Genomic DNA, 15,453 nt, shown 5'->3' with positions numbered 1-15,453 from the left:
AGGAGACTGGCCCCAAACTCCTGGCCGGACAAAGGCCGAAAGGAAAGCGGCTGCAGCCTCTGAACGGGCGCGTCTGGTTGAAATATCCTGAGCTATTCTGTAGTTTCCCCTCCTGCAACCACTTACCCAGCTTGGGCTTGACTGTAGTATAGCTGTAATTAAAATATAAACAAATAAATAAAAAGTTTCAATCTGTGCAGTTCATGTGACTTTCATCAGCCAGGTTTTGGTTCTCTCAATCAGACTCTTCCCAGTTGTTTTGCAAGTTTCAACCCTCCCCTTTTCCTCTTCCCAAATACCATCTCTTTATAGGGTAGATTGGTCCTACAGCTTCTTATAACTTGATTTTTTTTTTTATGCTAGCCATTGTTTAATTACTACTTTGAAGTCAATTTAGCAGGGGAAAAAAAAACGTAGTTTAAGGTGGCTTTTTGCATCCCCACCAAGCTATTCAGCAGGGCATTCATCCAGGATACAAAACTGGGTTGAAGCTTTAGGAGTTGAATGGATCACTCCAGTAGAGATTTAATTTCCATGAAATTCCTCCATGAAAATCCACTCACTTCTCTTACATCTGACAGACAAGCAAAGACTAGCCAATACCTTTGAAATGAGTCATTTTCAGATGTACTCCAACCCTTTTTTGCYCTCCCCTATGTAAATATGAATTGCTGGGGCTCCAAGCGGTGGATTTTAAAACAGCTGCTCATCTCTTTCCAAAGAGCAGGAGGGGGAAGGGAAAAAAAAAATAGCAAAATGTATCTTCCGAAAATAAATATATGAGTTCCTTGATGACTAAACTTAGGCCAGTTACAGACATTAGCCCCAAAGCTTTTTCTGTTTGCAAGGTCTTCCTGTTACAGGTCATGCAAAAGAAAATCTTCTCAAAGAATACGAAAACGATGCCCTATCAGAAGGCGCCTGTCTCACCACATGCCCTCAGGAAGCCACCACACAGGAAAACAACAACAAAAAAGTTACTTTTTACATTCTGTATTAAAATCTGGTGATGTGAAATCACAAATATAAACCAGTGTGGTATTTTACTTGGCACATACAGGGGCTAAGCAATAAYCCAAAGCATGGATGTCCCTATCATGGGAGGATGTTTTATTTTATTATGATTAAAAATAATTAAAGCTTTATTAAAAGCCATTCTTTGCTTAACTCAATTCTAAAATAAGATGCACTGACACAAGGCTACAGCATTTTAGCACAGTTTTATTTTAAAAAATCCTAAAAAACTTATGTTTATTACACGTAGTCAAAAGCCTTGCAGAAACTCCTCACCCGATCAAACTGAGCACACCCATCTGGCCCCCTCAGTCCTGCTGATAGACGAAGCGCTTCACAGCCACCGAACGACACCTCCCCGGCCGCTTCCGCCACCGAGGCCGCTCTCGGGCGACCCCGGCGCTGCCTCCCCGCCCGCCGCGGCCCCCATTTCGGGCGCCCACTCCATTTTGTGGCGGCGGSGGCCGCGCAGCACCCCCTGCTGGGCGCGCGCGGGGCCGCCCCAGCCCTTGGCGCCGGCCCTCACGGCGTAATGGCCGCTGCGGAGGAGACGTCGGCTTCACCGTGCCCTTCGCTTGATATATTTATGTATTTTTTMCCCGGCTTTTAATACGAATATGCAGTTTGAGTTACAGACCCCAACTGTTGCATGTACAGATTTGGTTAATTGTGCATTTGGCTTCACGGTGAGAAGGAGGCTCCTTCACGCTGAGGTCACTTTGCGCGGCGGGTGTGAGGCRCCCTGTTTTCCAAGGCGCTCCCCAGGGCAAGGGAGCGTCCTAGAAAAGRCTGTGGCATCAGCTCCCACAGGATGCTCCGATGCAAAATAAGGCAGTTTTCCCAGAACCAAACCTTTTACTGATTGCTGTTTCACCATTACGCAAAAAGTCCGTTACTGCTAAAAGTCAAAAAGTTTTAAATTTCCAAAAAATGATTTTAGAWTTTTTTTTTAATTATTGTGACCAAACAATTTTTTTTTCTTGTTATTAATATCTATCCTGAAGTCAACAAATACATGGTTTGGTGACTGGGCCAAAAGCATGTCCTGAGTATTTCTAAAGTTTTAATATTGCTGCCATGCAACATGGGTTCAGCATTGTGTCCCCTTTTAACACTTTCTGGTTCACTCCTTTTCCTGTTCCTGAGTAATAACACATATTCACCATTCCTTTGGAAGTCCTATTTCCAAGCTAAGGTTGCCACTTTAGCTTCTTAAAGTCCTGTTGTAAATCTTTGTTCTTTAGATTTAAATTAAGAGTTTTTTCTCTTGCCTGGGGCAACTCTTCATTTAATCTTATTAAGTTTACTGATTTTTCACGTTAAGTCTTCTTTTAAACCTTGATGCTCCAGACTTTTTTTTTTTTTTTTTTTTTTTTTTTTTTTTTTTTTTTNTTTTTTTTTTTTTTTTTTTTTTTTTTTTTTTTTAAGCTTGCCCTTTGACTCTGCTTTAACTGGATAGTTTTGCAGCGAACGTAGTTCTTGGAATTTCAACAGTTCTCATTCAGCGTTTTCAAAGTCTGCCTCTATTTTTTTTTTCTATTTAGTTTTGAGTTCCACTGACTGTGCACTCAAGAAAGACAGATGAAATTTCAGAGAAACTGCTTCCAAATGGTCCTTCTGCATTTCTTGTTGCAAAGCTGCTAATTCCTTTGCATTCCAGGCACAATGACCCTCTGTTTCCTTTAAGCTTTCTTCAGTTCCAACATCTAAATTACCATCCCCACAGCAGGCAGAATCCCCTTCTGTTTCCTCCTTTGAAATGTTTATCTTTGCACCTACCAACTTAGGTTCATATTCTCAAACAATGAGTTTGGGAAAACATTCTTTCCTTTGGAGCCTTTCTTTCTTCTAAATATTTTGTAATTGCCATATTGTATTTTTTGCTCTCTTTGCTCTCTCTAAAGCCAATTTTTCAGACATCACTGATTTGGGTTGATTGGTCTGAAAAAAAAATTCTGTGCACTGAATTTAGGATAATGTAATTCCCTTTCTCAGTGTTTTCCTCACCATTCCTAAAGTTTGTTTCCTGTYGAAGGAAAAAAAATCAATTGTTAAGACTTTGATATGAATGCTAAAACATATTTGTTGTAAAAAGACTTAAAGATTTTAATACGTTTCTTCAGGTAAGCAGTTCTCATTTAAGATTATAATGGGAAATATGCAGTTTATTCAGTATAATCAAAGTTATTAGCGAAGTTATAGCTAAATATCCTGCACAGGAGCTAAGTTGTTTAAGCTGATGCTCTAATATTAAACTACTTTGTTGGAAGAACCAGCTTGCATCTGTAGATTTTAAAACCAAGCAAATGTGTATAGCTCATGTACAGAAAAATCTTTTTAAATAGAAACTTTAAAGTACCTGTATTTAAAAATATTTACGTTTATGGAATAAGGACTACAAACCATATTTATGGTAACCTGGCTTCTTTGTTTAATCACATCACCRCTCAAACACTTCAAAAGTACTTACTTTGTTTTAACATTCACACTGGGGTCTGAATATATGAGACATTGCTGCACTTTAGGTGCTAGGTGTTATTTAAGAATTGTGGAGGTGTCAGACCTTATTATGGTGAATTACTAGGAAGCTATACATAGTATAGACAGGCAACATATACACTGCCTCTGATAACCCTGAAGACYGCCCTTTAGTCCTGACCTACGGGATTCCTCCTATTCCAGTTAGAGTCTTTGCATACAAACTGGGCAGAGACACATTTATGCAAAATCATGTAAGTTTTGCTAGAGAAACTGCAATAGGAACTTAATGGTTATCTACAACACATATTGCTAAAAAACTCAAACAGGCTTTGAATCAAAATCTATAGAGATGAAAAATTTAGAGCAGCTCATTATTTTATTTACTTGGAAATTTTTGTTTAGGTATTTCATTGCACTATAATTACTGAACTGAAAGGATGAAGCTCAGCTTACTTTGCTGCTCTAACAGTTAAAATTGTATCCAGATTTACATAAAAATCCCATGAGAACAACAGCATGAGTTGAAGGGATTATGGTATAAGTTTGGCTATTAGGATTGCATAGCTTAAGTATCATTTAAATTTTAATGAGTAGAAACATAAACTGGAGATGAAGAAGATCCTTGATAGAGGAGTTCTGTTTATAGCTGAAGAAAGATAATTTCCAAATAATAATAAAACAGTAGTTAACCAAAATCAAACAACTGGACAGTTAGTTTGGAGATGCTTTATTATATGTCAAGGATGATTGGCATTTGATCTGAGTAAAAACAAGTTGAAATGCAACTGCTGCAGGAAGAATATATTTTAGCTTGACTTCCGCACAAACTTCTCATTGCCAGTAGAGACATAACAAGGTAATTGGAAGGAAGTTTAAAGTCCTACATTTCTTCTCCTGGTTGATTGAGCATTAATAATTACATTAATAATTACAGAATCTGTCTTCCTCCACTATATAATTTTCATCTTGCTGATCTAACAGTTATTTGAAAGTATTGCAGTTTTTTCAGTCCTAACGGATGGATATCTCCATCATAGAGTTCACTGCTAAGCCAGTGATTAATTCGGAAAGGCAGGAAAAGCTTCATAAAGGTGAAATCATACAGGTCAAGATGTTGTTAATCCCGAGAGAATGGCAGCCTCACCTAAAGTTGTCCTTCCAGAACCAGACTAACATACACCAACTGCGTAACAAGCCTACAGCTCACCCTGTATTTGCTCATCTTTACCTCTATTAGAAGGAAATTTCAGAAGTGATGCATYCACATAATATGTTAGAAAAAAAATGCAGTGGTGTTTAAAAATAATTGAATAAAATTAAAAAGCTGTTAGTTACACATTAAAACACATGGCTTTGAATCACTCCAATTGTGTATTCCAGAAATCAGCTCCAAACTTTGGAAATTTAGGATTATTGACCACATTACCAGTGAATCCACCTAGCCCCAACACACTTGTTTTGTAATAAAAGGGAACTGACTTGCAGTACAGCAAATAAACTAAAAGCAGACAACAAATTTGCATTTAATTAGCACTGAAGAGTTCAATTTCCAAATGCACTGAGGTGTGGTACCATGTAAGGAAAAGGAGAACTCATTTCCTCCCGCGCTCCTTGAGTGTGTCCTTCCTTGCTCAGAATCCAGCAATTTCTTAATGCCAAAACCAGCCAGTTCAGCCCACCAATCCCATGGAAAATTGCATTTGGGAGGGTTGTTGTTTTCTGTGGGGAGCTGGTCTAAGATGGCTCTTAGCATCAGGACAACCCTTTCTCTTGGTATCTGTTTTACACTGAACTGAGCAGAACGGAACCAGCTGCAAACACCAGCCTAACTGCACCCTGCTATGCTCCAGCGAGCTCAGCAGGAAAGGCAGAAAGTAACCGTTGATCTCAAAACTCGGGACATTTGTCAAACCAGCCACTCGCACATGTGCGTGAGGCTGTCATTACACACGCCACCATCTACAAAATCACTTTGTACCAATAAAATCGCCCGATAAATCGATTAGAAATGACAGTACTGAGAGGCGGAGCTGGAGCAGCTTGCAGGGAGATCACCAGCGAAGGGCTGGCGGGGTGGCCGGGGCTGCCGGGCTCCGTGATAAGAGGCTGCACGTGGGTTCTCACGTTCTGGGCATGTCCTGYTGTGTCTGCAGCACCTCGCTGCTCCCTGGCGCCGGTTTCTCATGGGTAACATTGCTCAGATAAGGGAACAATTCTAATAGATTTAAGGATTTGTGAATCTTGGCCTGGTCGAGCACTGCCCGTGCGTCCTGCCCACGCGTCCAGTCTGTCCATCCAGTCCTTCGGCGACTCCTCCCGCGGCTCCCGGGATTCCCTGCAYGCTCGTAAGTCCTTCATTAAACCCAGCCTTTCATTAAACCCAGTTGTAAGCAACTGGCATGATTTATAGCTCCCTTTGGAATGGCCCCTGTTCAGACTGGGGTAATATTATACTGGTGCCGAGCGGGTCTCTTGACTTTGCGTTAGCAAATCCTCAAACTATCCACCATCAGTATCGTAGAAATAAGAAAGAAGAGCTTGAAAACAAGATAGATAAATTTCAAGGCTACTTTAATTGCCTGTTACTGAAGTTGCTGCAATTCCTTCGACACTCGTGTCTTTAGGTCTGAGCATGAGGCAGCTTTTAGTAGTTTTAACCACCCTACAATCAGCCGAGGAACTATATGACTGTGAGCAAGAAAGAGTGGGGAAAAACATAGGCAGCAAAGTGGCCTCCTTTCAACTCAGGGACTTGGCATTTCCTGGTTGTGGCTGTTTATCTGGAGTGTGTAACACACAGGTAAATTAAATCAGGGCTCTGTTTAACTCATCGCTTTCTCTCTTTTCACAAACCTCATCTCAATTACAAGTTTGACGTGTTTAATCCTCATTTTTTGAGCCCTCCTATCAATTCCCTAAATTTCKGCCAATTTTGTTAAACTGGCTCCTCAGGAGTTGCATGTCTCATGCAGGTGATGCAGGACCTGACTGGTTGCATYAGTTCTCTAGCAACGACATGCGAATGCTGAGAGCTCTGCAGCTACTCTGATTGTAGGGGTTAATCCCCAGGATTGGCAGCCTGAACTCCTTGGCTTGTCCTAAAATGGGTTTTCCTACCTCTTGAGTTAAACTGGTAACTAAGGAGGGCAGGAGAGGAGGGAAGGAGACATTGATGCTTCCTGCTGCAGCCTGATCTCAGAGGAAGTCATTATTTCCTGCAGCTTGGGGCAGAGGAATGCTAAAACCAGCTGCATAGYTGCTTCAAGAAAGATACCTGCAAGTGCACAGCTGGCTATGACAGAGCAAAGAGCAGTGCCGAGCGGGGCAGGAAAGAACAGCACCAGTCCTACCAGAAAATCATCCATCTGCCATTAGTGGCATCTGTGTATGTGCCATCATGATGGGCATTGACATTGCAAGAACATGGGCTATTTGCAATCAGTCCTTGTATTTCTGGAGTCTCCCAGGCTAATGACAATCATGTTGCAGGAAGGAATACAGAGATCTGGACCTCCCAGACAACCAAGAACTTTTTGTGACTGATGTAAATTTGACGTAGAGACCCTTTAAGAAATAACTTGATGAAAGAAGAGAGGTAGGTTTATTTATCTTTTTCTTAATTTTCTTCATTTTTCTCACCCCTGCCCTCACATGCTTTCTCCATTTAATAAATGCTTTCCCCTCCGTATTTCCTCTTTTCCTAAAAACATATTTGCCAAGTATATCCAGGCAGGGAACAGAAAGTTTGCTGGAAGAGGTGATAGTCTTTTCTCATTTTGCACTGTGGATASATGTCTGCAGAACTAGCTCCTCAACCACCTCCAAAGACCTCCTAAAAACTTTGACAAGAAATTCTGCAATTTGACATTACAATAGATGAAGATGGCATGAATGCCTGAACAGAACAGAAAATTGTTTGCTGCTAAGTTTCCTGAGAAAATTTCCTGGAGAGAAATTCGACCCACTCACTAATTTTACTGCTTACTTTTTCACAATTCTGAAAATCCTACAATCCACAATTCTGAAAAACGAATCTTCTCGGGGTTTTGGTGTCAAAAATTGAGAATTATCACCAAGAGAAAGGAACATTAAAAGCATTCACTATAACTAATAAAAATTACTTGAATCAGAACCATTTTCTCCTGCAGCTTTAGGTAGTGCATGACACAAGTTCATCCCATATAGAATGCAAGAGATTCTAAATTATCAAGTCACAGTCTTTCAGGACATAGTTAAGAAGCATTTTTGAGCATTACAGTATAACTACTTCTTTTGAAATTTCCTGAGGGACTAAATATGTTCAAATATTAAAGAGTGCAGATTATGATGAATTTTGCTGTAGATATTAGACACCAGAGAGAAAAAAAAATCACATGTGTTTTGGATAATATTGCAAAAGAATCAAATGCAATTCAAAAACATCTCAAAGACCTTTTATTATAATTTGCATGTTAAAATCACCTTACAATGACTACCTTTGGGAATCTAAGCTGCACTTGCCTGCTTATCTTATTATCTTAATTATATTTGAAAAAGTATTTGGAGAGCAGATACATAGGAAGATAAGATGCAGAAAATAAAGATATTAGCTGACTGGAGACTGTTGCTGTTCTTAACCTGATTGCTGGAGATACTTGGAGAAATGCTACAAGTATCTAGGAACTACATTTTTGSATGTGATTTATCTTTAGGTCCTGTCCTTATCCGCAAGAATTCAAGCTCACTGTATAGATGCATCACTTTCATCTCAGCAGAGAGGGCTGCTTGGACAATTATGTTGTGCCAACAACACTGAAAAGCTGAAAAGCATAGGGACTATGAAGGAGGACTTTGTCCACAAAGCCATTTCCTTTCTTTTTTTTCCACTGGAAACAGTTTGGGAGAAGTAGCTTTTTGCTTGGAAAGCACCGCTCATCAGACCTCAAATCAGACCTGCAAAGAGTTAGACTSCAATGAGTTTATTTTTGGACTTGATGATCTTAAAGGTCTTTTCCAATCATAATGATTCTATCATTCTGTAGGTTTCTAGATTTCCCAGTAGAATGGGAGGTGAAAAACTGTATGTAAAGAAGAATTTCCTTTGGCTTCTCTTTCTAAAGACTTAAGCTTCTGTTGGTAGGTGTGTACCCTCCGAGAACAACCAAGTCTTTGGAGAGGTCTCCATGCTTTGGTACTGTGATTTCAATGGGTTGTAGTGGTAGAGAGAGTGGAGAGCACTGGGAATAGCTGTGTTCCATCCTCATGGATGAGGGAAGAACAGCCCAGGATGAGCTTTGGGCAAGTTTGAGGGAGGAGAGCAGCTGTTGCCCTTTCACAGCTGTGTGTATTGCCTAGGAGAGCAATTATAGTTCTTTATACTAGTGGCTCAAATGTTTTTCAACTTGTCATCAGACCAGATAACCTAAAATACATAATAATGAGAGAATAAGATAGTAAGATGCACACAATGTTAGTTTGCATAACACAAAACAGATGCTAAATTATAGAAATTATATTTAAAATGTAATAATATGGGTTTAAATGTATTTTAGGTGTGCATTTCTTGTATATGATKTTCTTTTATCCTGTCCGTATGAAAATGTGCGACATGATACTATATTTTTGTTTCAGTATGTAAATCAGTATTTACATAGCCAAGGATATAACTAGCACCCTGATAGAACAGAGCACCACCACTTCCCTTCGAGCAGCGAGTGAGCATCCTATGCTGAGCAAGGACAAACCTACAAATATCTCCAGGAACAAGGCTTCTCTCTCAGTTTTGCCAACTTGTAAAAAATCAGAATACTGAACAAAACAGAGTTCAACTTTAGTTAGCCCCAAAGTGCACTTTTTTTGTTTTGATATTAGCTTCTATTTATTTATTTTACATGATCCTACTTTAAATGGTCCTTCAGACTGCTGGAGATTCTGGGCTGAGATGAGCATGTGGGCATGGAAGGCAGGTTTGGGAAAAAGCAATACCGAGGAAGACCAGGAGGATATTAGGAAGCAGCCATTAGTTGATAAAAGAGTGTAATCCATATGTTGAACCAGAGAAGATGCATCTACTATTAAATATCAAAGAATCTGGTATACCAGTCTAGTAATAACTCACCACTCTGATGTTAGATACAGCTAATATTTCAGTTTCATGGTTGYTGATGGAAAGATGGGTTTAACTTAATTCTGCTAAATTAGAAGCCCTTTCCATTCCCAAGGTAACAAGAAATCTGAACAATAAGGATAAAAATATGTTTTGGATGTTGTCTGCTTCACAGGGTCTATACAGCCTTCACCTTTCTATTTCATGGTGCCCTCCTTTTGGGCTTAGAAAAATCAGCAAGTGCCTTGAGAATACGGAGTTGAATTCCTTGAAAGGGGAGGGAGCACAGGGCATCCATAACAGGTCTTTAAAATTTCCTCATTTTCCATGGAGGATTTGAGGGGCCTTGGTATACATTTCAGGACAAAAGCACTCATTTAAAAAATAAAATATTTATGCTGGGAAATGTGTCCCGCTCTTGTTGCCTTTTATAAGCAAAATGGCTTTTTCCTGACATACCAGATTATTGAGGGGAAAAAAAAATATGGAATGTATCACAGAAGCCTCTTTCTGCCTTGTGGGAATTTGGCTAAAAAGGAAAATGAGAGCACGAGGCAATCCACTGACAAGAGATAATGCACTTAGGGGGCATGTTTCAGCTGGGGACATCCTGAATTTTCTATCTTAAAACATATGATTGGAGCTTCCTTGCTAAGCACGGGGATGCAGTAGCATGGGCTGTGGAGCTTGGTGAGTGACTCTCCTTTCCCAGCCCTTCCAGCCCCTCGCCAGCTCTTCCCCACGTGCTGTTATCCATCCAGGACTTGCTAGTGCTCTCACAAGGACTTGGAAAGCTACTTTAGACCTTCTTAGCTGTGCATATACGGAGAAAACCAAGAGTTAGTGCCACTTTTCTCCCGGGACAGAGCTGACTTTATCCAGCACATGATCCCGTCACGCTGCAAATCCCAGCAATGAGATGCTGGGCTCTGCCTTCCCCGAATGAGCCCCCTTGAATGACAAACATAGGAACCTTCCTACAGCAAAGCACAAAGCTGCACGGCTGGCACAGGCATGTACTATTGCATAGGAGAGTGGGGATTTTTTAATTTGTTTTGCTTTGTTTTAGTATCCATAATTTTAAGATTGAAGTATGTATAAATAAATAACACAATAATTTCTTTCTTGAAAATCTTCCACGATGGGCTATTAAAATTCCTGTCAGAAAATCAGTTTTCATTAATCTTTCTGGAAGAGTTAAGGGTCCCTAAGAAGCATGATTTAATTTAAAGAAGGGGTAATGATTTAGTAGTGCGATGCATCTCAATAACATTTCAAATACTTATTGAAGCTCTTTTAAAAGGATTCTACAGAATTAATCTTAACATTTTCTAATTACACTTAGATATTAAAGCAAGGTTGGATTTTTGTTGTTCAGTGGCCACTCGTAATTATTTGAGTGCTAAAAGCTACTTTAGGATTAGTTTTGTGGATTTATAAGTAGGTAATTGGCAATGTTTGTGTTTAGTGGCATCTTTTTTCTCAAATTGTAATCTTAACTGTAATTTAACAAAGCATGCAAGTGAAGTTCTGCTCCGCAAAATACCCTCCTCCAAACCTTAACCAAGTTTAGGGTCCCTTAACTGCCTTTTTATATGGAATTTAGGCTAGGGGGAACAAAAGGATGCACTTTTCACGACCCTGGAACCCTGTGACCACTGGGAAATCAAAAGGGTGGTGACACGAAGGAAAACTATTGTCCACAAAAATAAGCTCTTCAAGGGGCACCAGGAATGCACAATAAAATCCCAGTTTCCTTTGTGTAGCTGTTTATGCCTATGTCTTGCATCATCCAAACGCTCAATAAAGGATCTAAACTAAAAAGGAAACTTGGTTTCTTAAGAAAATGGCATATTCCCCAGAAAACAACTTGTGTGAAATGGAATGTTTTGAGGATTCGACATCTCTTCACAAATTAAATATGTAACTCGGAGGTAAATAAAATTCTTTAGCCTGCTCTGTTGGAAGCACGGGGGTAGATTTAGAAAGTGATTCTAGCAAATAGGAGCAGATGGGAAAATAACCTGATTTGTCAAGACTGGGGGATTTAGTGAATTTGTTGCCTTCTATCTCTATCATTACTAGAACGTAGCAGCATGTAAGAGCTTAATTAGAATCAGCTCTACTTTGACCTGAAAACATTTCAACTAAAAAGAAGAAAAGAAAGAAAAAAAAAGAAAAAAGGGGACTGGTCCGAAATTCTTAATTAAGCAAAGCTGCTATTGAAGCTCTTTTTTTTTTTTTTTTCCATTGAGGACTGCAAAACATAAAAAAAGATATCTTACAAATTAAAACTGAAGATAAATAAAATTAAGTGCAAGACCAGTGATAGTTTCACAGAATAATTTGTAGTGTCATATATTGTTATATAAAATTTAAAAAATTTACTAACTGTTGTTAAAGTGTTCTTGAAAGGCTTTCTAATTCAACTTGAAATCAGTGGAGAGAAAAATTTCCATTGACTTTAATAAACTTTGTATCAAGACATTGCCTGGTAATTTATGTAAAAGATAATTAAATTTTCTTTATATAAAATTTGGTAATAAAAATACATAAAGGTAAAATATGCAGTTAGGATAGTTTTGTTTGTATATAAATATTGAGGGATTTGCAGAGCAAAGTTAAAGTGCTGTGCTAGWGGAACAGCTTTAGACAATGGAAATGCCTGGATACTGCTTGCAAGCAGAAGTGAAATTTACTGATTTTTCTGCCTTAAAGACTTGGGAAAAAAAAAACAAAATTAAGAAAAAGCATGTTTGTACAAAAAATAGAGTTCAAAAGGATGTAATTTTAATAGTCTACATTAAAAAAAAAGATACTATTAAAAATSTTTTAAAATATAGTATTTTCAACTTTAAAAAWTATCTTTTAAAAAATTGTGAGAAAAAGAAATGATTGTTTCTGGGGAATCATGCTAGATAGATAGACAATAGATCTCATGTCACGAGTATCGATCATCTGAGCAGAAACACAAAAGCATTAATTTTTAAAATGCAATTAAACAGTTCTGAAAGCAGGAAGTTTGGAGCTGCTAATGCACGTGCTCTTCTTAATTATTATTTTTGCTGGGAGATTTTGTAGTGAGAAGATGTTAGACAAAGCTCCTAAAACTGATTATGCAAGAGCAGGAACAAGCAGCACAATAAAGAGCCTGCAGTCTAATAGACCTTCTAAAAACTTCGTAAAAAGCCCAAACCTACAAGTGACCTCTTGAGCCCCGAGGCGCATCGTGCAGACTATAACTTTTGGAAGGCAAACTGTACTTGTTCCTAGTCATGTTTTCAAACAGTTTGTAAAGTGATTTAATATATTCCTTACAAAGCAGAGAATAAGTTTATATAGGATTCTGTATAATCTGGTAAAAAAGAGTAAATTAAAGAATCGAGATACTCTTAAGGGTTGATGAATTTTTTTTTTCAGTTTTAATCAAGACTTGATGTTACTGAGGTCAAAGAAAATTGCCAGCACAGACCAATCTCAGGGGAAATGTTCAAAGTAGAATTGATGTTATTCTCACTGAATTTTCAGCCTTCATAAAGGTTTGTGCTACCTGATTAAAACTGAGAGGAACTGTTTGCTTTCTGAGCAAGCCCAACACCACCAAAAAAATGCAGTGATCCGATATATACCATAGCAGTGAGCAACATTTTTCAGTGCACTCATCAGGAGGAATGTTAAAGAACTACCTACATGAGTAAGGTCACGTTAACCTAATCAGAATAAACAAAAAAAGATGTACTGTTTTCATGCTTTTCATTACAATATGCTTAAGATACAAGATCACAGTCACATCAAATGTTTAAATTATGCAGAGGTTTAGATGGAAATTTCTGCTTCAGAATCTACCTTTTAGTGTTACATGGGAACRTGAAAATTAAAAAAAAAAAGAGTATATCAAGAATACTCTTTTAATTTGACTTGAAACATCTTTCAAATTCTTCAGATTTTTCAACAGACCAGCCAAAATCTAATGCAGAGTACTTGGCAGAAAACATACTTTAAATAACTAAGCAGAGATCTTTTTGCTGCCTTTTTATACAAAACTCAGGGTCCATTATAACAAAAGGATGCACTTTGCACGACCTTGAGAGCCTGTGACCATTGGGAAATCAAAAGGGTAGTGACACTAAGGAAAAGTATTGTCCCGAAAAATAAGCCTCTCCAAGGGGCACCAAGAATCCACAATAAAATCCCTGTTTCCCAAAAAATTCGGGCATTTCCATCAAAAAAGACTGGTAAGATAAATAGAATGTCCTCATAAGCCACAGATTCTTAATAATACAAAATGTCTAAGTCCACGGTAAACAAAGAGCCAATGAAAACTAACATCTCCTAACTCAGGCTTCTCAAGACCTAGGTCGTGACCCAGCGCCTTGTCACAAGGTACCTCAAAAGCGTTTCTTAGCTGAAATTGCATCAAGTTTGTTTTGCATAATATATATTTCACTTAGAATTTCACTCCTGTGCGGAGCTCATAAAGCTGGGGAGGTAGCTACAACTCTTTTCTGTCTGGTAAGTGTGTTGATAAGTTAATAATTATTGCTGTCATTATTTTTAAGCATTTACATTTACATGAGGACACACATTGATCTGAAAAGAACTCCGTCTTCCTAGCTGCTTTCTTGCTGGTTGCCATTAAATCTTCTGCCTTTTCATTTTTTTTCCCTTAGTTATTCAGATTAAGCCATTTCAATGCTTTAGAAAAATCAATATAAACGCATTTCTGTATGTTATACAAACCGTTTATTTCTCATTTTCATTTATATCTTTAGTCTCTTTAGTTTCTTCTAATACTTGCATGGGGGAACAAGTATTTGTGATAAACTAGAATACTAAAATGTTACATTTTGGGAAAATTAAGTCTGCCTATGGTGTTTAAATAGTTTTTAGAAAGCCTGTTTTTTGACTGAGTCATGCTTGTAATACTAACCTAATCTTTTTTTTTTGTCTCAGTTCTGTAGGAGGCAGAAGTCAACAAATCTTTCTCTATTCAGATGAAGACATGAAGACATTTGCGTTCCAAAATGACATGTATTTAAGAGTAACACTGACAAGRATTAATTGGACAAAGTTATACACGCCAATATTTTTAGATGACACCTGCCTTTAAAGATTCATCCTGCAAATATTTGCATTCTTGAGTAACTATGCTCACATAAATGCTATTTGCGTGCTTAAATGTTTGCACGGTTGGCCTCACATTTCCATGAGGATCTAAGGAAAAGTACGATTTTTCTGCAGGAGTTTAGAGGATGGCATAAGGAATAGGACTCTCTGCAGCCCCTAGTGTCACCCYTAGCGTCCCTCGTCCCTCGGTTGTGTGAGGTGTGTGGATATAATGCAGKTTTGGGGCATTTTCCATTTCTTTGGTCAGGATGCACTTCAGCATCTTGGCAGCGTGGGGGCAGAGCCGGGGTGGCAGCAGGGCAGGACTGAGCCCTTCTGAGCATCCCGGGGGGAAATGTCACCCTGGGTCCCTAATTCAGCTCCTGTGCTACAGCATCCTGATACAGAAAAGAGCCTCTCTTCCATAAGGGCAAGGGGAGCTTTTGCCCCCCAAAATACACCTTGAATCTTGGCATGTAAACTSCTGTCTCTCTCCATCCTTTGCCTTATTTCCAGTGGACTCACTCAAAGAAATATATACATACATATATATATTTTTTCACATTGCACATTCTGCCCTGTGCTGAACTTTTTTCTRTCTCCTGGGATGTTTTATTTTCTAGCAGAATGTTTCAAGCTTGGGGGAGCAGGACCATGCATTATGTGTGCACGTCCAAAAATGGGTTCAACTCCTGTTAATGCGTTTTCTCTCCTTAGTAAGGAGCTAGAGCATGCACAGAGCATTCACTGAGTAAAAGCAATGCCTC

Source organism: Nothoprocta perdicaria, unplaced genomic scaffold, assembly GCF_003342845.1.
Source record: "Nothoprocta perdicaria isolate Ctin4 unplaced genomic scaffold, notPer1 scaffold_22, whole genome shotgun sequence".
Lineage (NCBI taxonomy): Eukaryota > Metazoa > Chordata > Aves > Tinamiformes > Tinamidae > Nothoprocta > Nothoprocta perdicaria.
The sequence above is the reverse complement of the archived record's forward strand: the minus strand, read 5'-3'. Positions refer to the sequence as shown.